Source organism: Nelumbo lutea, chromosome 4, assembly GCF_056320005.1.
Source record: "Nelumbo lutea isolate HS-2025 chromosome 4, American lotus-T2T, whole genome shotgun sequence".
Lineage (NCBI taxonomy): Eukaryota > Viridiplantae > Streptophyta > Magnoliopsida > Proteales > Nelumbonaceae > Nelumbo > Nelumbo lutea.
In genome coordinates, this window is record NC_142687.1 from 3317689 (window position 1) to 3326192 (window position 8504).

The window sequence follows — 8504 nt, forward strand, 5'->3', positions numbered from 1 at the left end:
TTCAAACGAAAAATCTTGATGGATGGGCCCAACCAAAACCAATGAAGCGACCTATTCTGAGCTGGGCTGATTTGTACTTCTCCCTTCTTTTTTCCGTTGCTACTACAAGTGAATAGTGAACAATAGTTTAGTCCTGTTGGCTTCCGACTGCACACAGGCTGTTACCATCAGTGGCTCGCCGTAAGTTCTCCCTGATAGATAACGTAGCATAAAAATAAAAATAAAAATAAAAAACTATGCGGCAACTGGTACACTCAATCTGCCAATCCGGTCGGTTACAGGGATTCGGGCCGGTTGGGCCGCGTTGAAGTCAATCCAAACCCAACCTGATGAAAAGATTGGATACTTGGATTCTTTAACCCTGACCCCTCGACCTGATGAGCCAAAGCCTTACCTTGACCCTAAAATGACTTTTTCTGGATGTCGTTAAAAACTAAAATTACTAAAAGATATTTACAGGGGGTATAATAATAGTTCATACATGTTAATGTTATATTGACATAAATGAAATATAAGGAATCAGATTCAAAAGTTGGCAAAGTCTCAACCTTTGACCTTGTCCTAACTCCTAACCAAATCGAAATCGGGTTGGGTTGAAACTGATTTTTGGCCAACCTGAGTTCTGAAAAGTGAAAACATCAACTCAATTGGAACCCAAACCGATTTAAGCCAACTAGGTTTTAGGTTGATGTGAAGACCATCGTTGATCTTCTGTTTAAGGGTGGCTGTAGCCGGGTCAGGCTCGATTTGGATTGGAATGACTTCTGGGTCATGTTGAGGGTTGAACCAATCCTATGCCCTCTCTGGAGTTCTGACCCGGTGTCATTCTTGGTTACGCATCCTGTCTGGTCTCCGATGTTGGACAGGGCCAGATTGAGAAAGACTTAGAGAGGGTATCCGACTGAGTACTACGTGATTGCGGGCTTTGGCGGCTCTTAGAAATCAGAATCCCTATGGTTATGTTTGATTTGACGGAAAAAAGTAGGGAAATGCAGAGTAACATATATAAGATTTGTAAAGGTTTCACTTTCTTTCCTTTTCTTTTTTTACTTTTTCCTTCAAACCAAACATAGCCTATATGATGAGTCTTATTAAAAATAATTATTGAATCGGGACAATAGGGGCCCAATAATACTTGAGATTTATAATTATATATCATTAATAATAATTAAAAAATATATTTTTGATAATATTAATAAAATAGTAATTATTTATATGTTGATAAAACAATATTTTTAACCAAAATTGTCTTATATTATATACTATATATGAACTTTGCCCTTTTGTACATAAAATCAGTCTCTCCATGTCCCCATGTTTCTCCTTTGAGAAAAGCTATTTATCTATTTTCTCCATTTTTATATTTTTTCTTATTTTCTTTTGTTTTAAAAATATAAAACAGTAATCATTGCTTATCTTGATTAGATTAATGAAATTGCATACTATTAAAGAAAAAGACCTTTAGGTTTTACAAGGCCTCGCATGCTATTATTACATTTAAAAAAGACATTTAAGAGAGAGAGAGAGAGAGAGAGAGAGAGTAGTAATAATATAATAGGTTAAGGTTAAACAATAAAAAAATTATTAATTTAAAAATCCACTAAACTTTCACTAAATATAAATATTAAAAATGTGTTTCAATTCCACTTAAAAATCAAACTTAATAAACACTAATAAAAATAATAAATTTAAATATAAAAATATTAATTGATAGTTTTAAACTTTTAATAATATTATTAGATAACTTATGAGTTGAGACCTTTATTGTGCATAATGAACTCATTAAAAACGATAAAAATTAATGAAAATTGAAAATGTAGAACCCATTTTATTAATAATGAAAAATACCAACAATTAATTAAAAAATAAATTTATATATAAAAATATTAATTGATAGTTTTAATAATATTATTATTGTAAAAATGCATTTTTAATTAATTAATAATTTTTATGAGTTGAGACCTTTATTGTGCATAATGAAAATTTAAAATGTAGAACATGTTTTATTTTAAAATTTACTCATAAGCAATAATTTAGTATGTGTTTGGTTCCATTTATGTTTATTGGGTGGGCGTTTATATGGTAAATGCCCACTTTAAACGTTTTTCCATTTCACGCTGTTTGGTGGTGCGCTTCAAGAAACATATGCAATAATTTAACAATAATTATTTTTAAACTGTAATTAACAATAATTATAATTTAAGTTATAAATAGTAGAAAATTACATTTTATTAGTTTTATCCAAGAAATTAGCAATATTTTTTGAAAATATGATAATTTCCATAAATTATTATATTTTAAATAAATATAGTAATTTAAGAATTACAATATTTTAATAGCTAACAATATTTAACAAATCGTTTATAACTTAAGTAACTATTAGATCTATAAATTTGCAGGCTAAAGCAACTATTTTCTTTTGAATTAGGTCTAATTGAGATATGCACCATACCCACACATTATCAGGGATAATCATATTTGAAGTCTAATTGGGTATCAAACTTTTGAAGTCCAATGATGGATTTAGCGGATAGGGCCCAAGTTAAATAACCCTGAATAAGCTCAACTTGGAAGTTATATCCATATATGGTAAATATTATTTTATAATATTTAAATAACAAATTTTATATTAATATATATATATATATATATATATATAAATGTTATGTATTTTTTATACTATACTATTCTATACTATAATTAAATAAAAATTTTAACTTGTATAAAATCATAGTTTTATAATCAACGCGGGCCTCTTAATCAATAGAAAATGGGCAAGCTAGAGCCTGACCTAACCATCAGGACTAGATCTTGAGCCCAAGCCCAACCCTTATATAAAGCTTGAAGCGCGAGCTCGAGCCTGAAGCCCAATCTGTACACAAAATGTCCAATTTATATTTCCTAATAGTAAATTGATATTTATTGTTAATTTAAGATGCATATATATATATATATATATATATATATATATATATATAACATAAGTAATTTTTTATACATGTAGTAGTACCGGGTCGGGCTTATTTGAGAAAGCTCGAGCTTGAGCCCACGGGTCTGAAATTTTGCCCAAGCTTGAAAAATAATGAGTTAGGTCGAGCTGAGCCGTTAGGCTACCCAGCCCATGAATAGGACTAATTGTATATATAAACAATTGTATACATAAAAAATTAAACATCTTTTTCAATTTTTTTTAAATGGACCTCTCATAGGTTGGTCTAGTTCGTAGCCTGACCTGGCCCAAGGCTCAACCCATGGACCATCTCGGCCCATGGTATGGCATGGCCCCATGCGTGCTCGGGCCTAGAGGTGTAAATCAGGATGGACCATCCACGGGCCGGCACGACACAACACGATGAAGTGGGTCATGCCGCCTGCGGCCCACGACACGACCCATATATACTATTATATATATTTTATATGTTTATATATACAATATATTATATAAATTATAATTATATAATAATATAATATATATTAATAAAGTTAATATTTTTTTCAATTTTATTATACTAATTTATTTAATTATTGTATATATAAGCAATTGTATACTTCAAAATTCATATAAAATTAAAATTTTAAGTTTTTTTCAAATTTTTTAAATAAATAGGCAAAAATAGCTTTGGTCCAATTCATTGCTCAACTTGGGCCAAGGCTTGGCCCATGGGCCAGCTCGGCCCGCGGCACGGCACAGGCCCACGTGGGCCTGGGTCGTGGGCTGTGCTAGGTCGACTCCCAAAATTTTCAGCGGGTAGGGCGACGCGACTTGCACTTTGTGCGGGCCATGCCGTGCCAGCCCGACACGGTCCACTTTACACCTCTACTCAGGCCATGGGTCATGCTGAAGTGACCCCCAAATTATCCCAGGGGAGGGAGGCATGGCCCAGGACGCCCCATGGGCCAGCACGACACGACCCACACTTTGTGCAGGCCACTTGTTGGTCGTGCCATGTCGGCCCAACACGACCCGAGTTACACCTCTACTTTAACATGCCCAATACGGGGGACGGAACGGGGAAATTCGAGAATTCCCCATCCTTAATGAGGAGTTTGGTGCATTGCCCTTAAACTCACCCAACATTGGGGAGTCGTTGCCTTGCCCTGAACTTGCCTAACATATGGGGATGGGGCGGGGATGGAGTGGAGTGTCTTGACTATGGGGCAGGGACAAGGATGGGGTGCCCCACCTTGAACCCACTCCGTTGTCATTCCTATATAATTGTTAATTATTAGTGAAATTAATAAAAAAATGTTAGCTTTTTTAATTATTTAAAAATCAAAATTTTATTTAAAAATAATAATTATTATTAAAATTACTACAAATTATTAATAAAATTAAATTTATTAAAAAATATTTATTCATATTAAATTAACAATAATTATTTTCTGCAAATCAACATTAAATGAAAAATAGAATTATTAAAATTTTAAATATTAACAATAACTTTGAAAACTTTTAGTTAATTAACAACAAATTTTGATTATTAATTTAATATTAATTAATAGTAAATAAAATTATTAAATCTTTCATTTTTACCGTGTATTGCACGGGTCCCCGCTAGTATAAAAAAATTACAAAGAAAATAGGCATTTATATATTGTTAACCACATAATCAGTTTGGATCTAAATTGGTTAAGAACAACAACAACAACAACAACCAACTTTGATCCAATTATTAACCGGGACAAACCCATATAACCAGAATTGACTTAATCAATTCTGCCAATTTGATTCTATCCCATAGACCTTGATTCACTGACAATCCTAATCTAGGCAGTAAGCAACACTATGCTGTTTGGTAAGATGATTTTCATCACCATTTTTCATGTATGTAATGACAGCTGGTAAGCACCACATAGGATACACATTAGTCAACTGTGGGCGTTTCATGCATCAATGGGGTCCTGGTTTTCGAGGCATGCCCGATTTTTTAATAATCGGTTGAACCAAACAATGAGATACATGGGCATTTGTTGAAACACCTATGTGATCCGACGTGACACCATTTTTTTATGAAAAACGGCCACAGTTTCAAATATGCCCCTATATATTACATACGCTATTTAGCCAATCCATTAAAGATTGAGATTGGTTTTAAAAAATTAAATACTAAGATTGACTTATTGAAGTGGTATATATATATATCCATTTATTTCTTAAATATTTTTTGTAATCGTATATTGCAAGTAAATGTGGACGGTATGTTTGGATTTTTTTTTCTTTCTTTTTTTTTTTTTTTTTTTTTTTATCTCGGGTGAGAAACATCAAAAGATTCAATAGGGGTAACCACATCAGACCAATTACTTGGTCTTACAAGATAAAGTCAAATGCGCTAGCTGATTTGCCACGGTGGTGGTATTGTGTCCTCCAACAAAAGCTGAACTATAACTAAAGCACACCTTCTATAACCACTTGATGAAGATTCAATTCCAGTGCAAACTCTAGTTCATAGAGAAAAGCAAGAGTTTCCGCTTTAGGTGATGTGCAAGGAAAAAGGAGGATTGCTCATGAAAATAAATGGGAACCATTATGATCACGGAGCATAATACCAACACCAGCAGCCTCCGTGCTAGTAACTCCATCAGCATTAATTTTTATACAGTTTTAGGGAGGCTTAATCCATCGACTCGAAACATGTCCAGGCAACTCCTGTTCAACCAGTGGAAAAGAAATATTTTTGGGTTGACTGAAACACAAAGTTGATATTGGCTTGTGCTCTTAAAAGAACTGAGAAGGGAATAAAAAGGTTGATGTTCAAAATACCTTCTTGTTCCAATGCCACCGGATGAACCACATCAATCAGCACCACTCAAGAGATCATGTCTTTCCTTCCACCATTCAATGCCACTCTCCTACACTTTTACTTGAAAACATAGTCTATATGCAAAAATGGAGTGGAAACAAACCAGATTGGCTTAACTACAGGACAGTAGAACAAAACATGTTCCGAGCCCTCCTCTTATTCACCACAAAGAGGACACTCCTCATCTTGGACCTGGTGCTTGGCTAGGCTGACCTTAGTGGGGTAGTGAGTCATTTACAGCCCTCCAAATAAATAGATTCATACAATGCAAGGAGTAATAAGAGTATGTTTCCAGAACAGGTCTCCATCAATCACACCCATTCTTGAGGTTTCTAAACTATCAGCTTCTAGCTACTTTAAGCATGAGGAAGTTTGCAAAATCTCTGAGGGGTGACAGTCTAAACTTAGGGTATCATGAGCTACACAACGACTGGTTTAGAGACCCAAATTCCAACAATACTCCTAACCAAGGTTTTTTAAAACTGACCCGGACACTGAATCGGTCAGGGGTCCATTCCCTGGGTGGAAGGTTCGACCGTCAAAACTGAACGGTCGGCCCATTCTGACAAAATAATAAAAAAATAAAAACGGTCAAAACTGTTGAACGATTCAAATGCCCCAATCAACAATTTACTGATCAAATCAACGGTTTTTTTATAAAAATCCAATTTTGAGAAAAAACAGCTGACCGATTCCCAGTTTTTCCGGTGTGACCATCCGGTCTGGTTTTAAAAACCATGCTCTTAACCATTTCATCATAAAAAATAGATTTAACTCTTCTCTTTGCCATACCATTGAGGAATGATGGAATAGATTTGCCACTGGACCAAGTCCAAGTCTCAAATCCATGCTCATAAGACCACTAGACAAATAAACGTGTCAAACAATGATAGATATTTTCATATTAAAAATTGATATAATAAGGGCTTGAAATACATTACACGTGAGAGAATACCGAACCTAGCTCAAGGCATTCACCAAAAAAAAAAAAAAATCAGAGGCGAGGCTGTTCAAAAGGGCTCGACTCTGATACTGGAAAGACAAAAAGACATGATATTCCAAACATTTGTGATCAATCAACAGTTATCATAAACATGTTAATTAGTCAGTGGAATTTATCAAAATTTTCTGGATGGGTCTTGACTGGTCAAAAATCTTCTGATGTTTTTCCAACACCATAAATTTCGCCATTCAAAATTTCAAACATTAATTAGTTTGCATGTGAGAAAAAATTATACCCTGAGACTAAATTAGGATTTGTTCCTCATTGAGGGCATCTCACACTGACTTTACAACCTCATCCCACCATGTATTAGAAATATCTTTCATGAATAATAGTACAAAATATGAGAGATGTTTTCAATATGCGGTTGGGGGTTGGGGTTGGGACACATTGTGAGATTGGTGTGAAGAACAGATCCCAATTCCTTAAAACTGGCCAAATGGTAAGGTATGGGAATTTGGATTTGGTCCTTATAAGATCATCCTCACTTCATATTCACAACCCCTTGTAGCTATGCTTTGGAAATATCTCCTCCAATCAAAATATATAAAACTGGCCAAATGGTAAGGTATGGGAATTTGGATTTGGTCCTTATAACATCATCATCACTTCATATTCACAACCCCTTGTAGCTATGCTTTGCAAATATCTTCCCCAATCAAAATATAAATAGGAAAATATTCCCAATCCAAGACTGAAAAAAAGCTGTGGCAACAATTTCGTGAGGACGAAATCTGCCCTCGAGAAACGGGCTTGGTAAGCGTCAGGTCATCCAGGTATAAAAAATTCAGCTGTCAAAGTGTCAACTTTACACAGCATAGGGCTGTACACAATAAAGCCTTGTGGCCTTATCAAAATAAATTGACTAGTGTGCCCAAAGCTTTTTTTTTGTATCAAAAGTGTAGATACGCAGATACGACAGTGTTGCATGGTATCAAGATGGAATTTGTGGGAGCAATTAATGAAGTATAAACATGCTACTGTGTTTTTAATCGTTTTACATATTTTAAAATTTAATATACTTTAAATTAAAATAAAAAAGGCGGCATTGATTGATTGACTGTCCGGTCGATAGAAACTGAGATAGAGTTTAAAGAAGTTACGAATGATCATGGATAAGGATGGCTATTTTCCCCGTCCCGACGGGTATCCGGGCTCAGGGTCGGGGATGGGGATGGGACACGTGGAATTGTGACATGTGGCACCACATGGAATTGTGACACGTGGCATCTCGTGATAATTAGGCAAATACCCAACCAACAAATTTATGAAGTTGGTGATCCACCCGGGCACCAGTTTGGTCGGCCTGACGTGCGGCCCGCGCGACCTGCGTGCGGCTTGGCGCGTGGCCGGGCGCGCAACCTGTGCGACCTGGCCGACCTGGACCAGCCTAGCACATGATTCGGCCAAGCTGCTCATAAGATGCCCACCGATAAACTCGGCGGCATACATACCCCACAAGCTCAGTAGCTCACCAGGGAGCTCGCCACAAACAATTCGGCAGAGCTTTCCATAGGCAGCTCGCCACAGGGAGTTCGCCCCTAGGCAGTTTGCCCCCAGACAGCTCGCTATAGGTAGCTCGCCACTTGTAGAGAAGTTCGGTACAGGAGTAGTTTGGCGTATCGCAGGAAGATCTCTTGCCTGACGACCTGGCCTAGACACCGACCCGCCGACTGACGCAGGCGCCGCCCTGACAACCC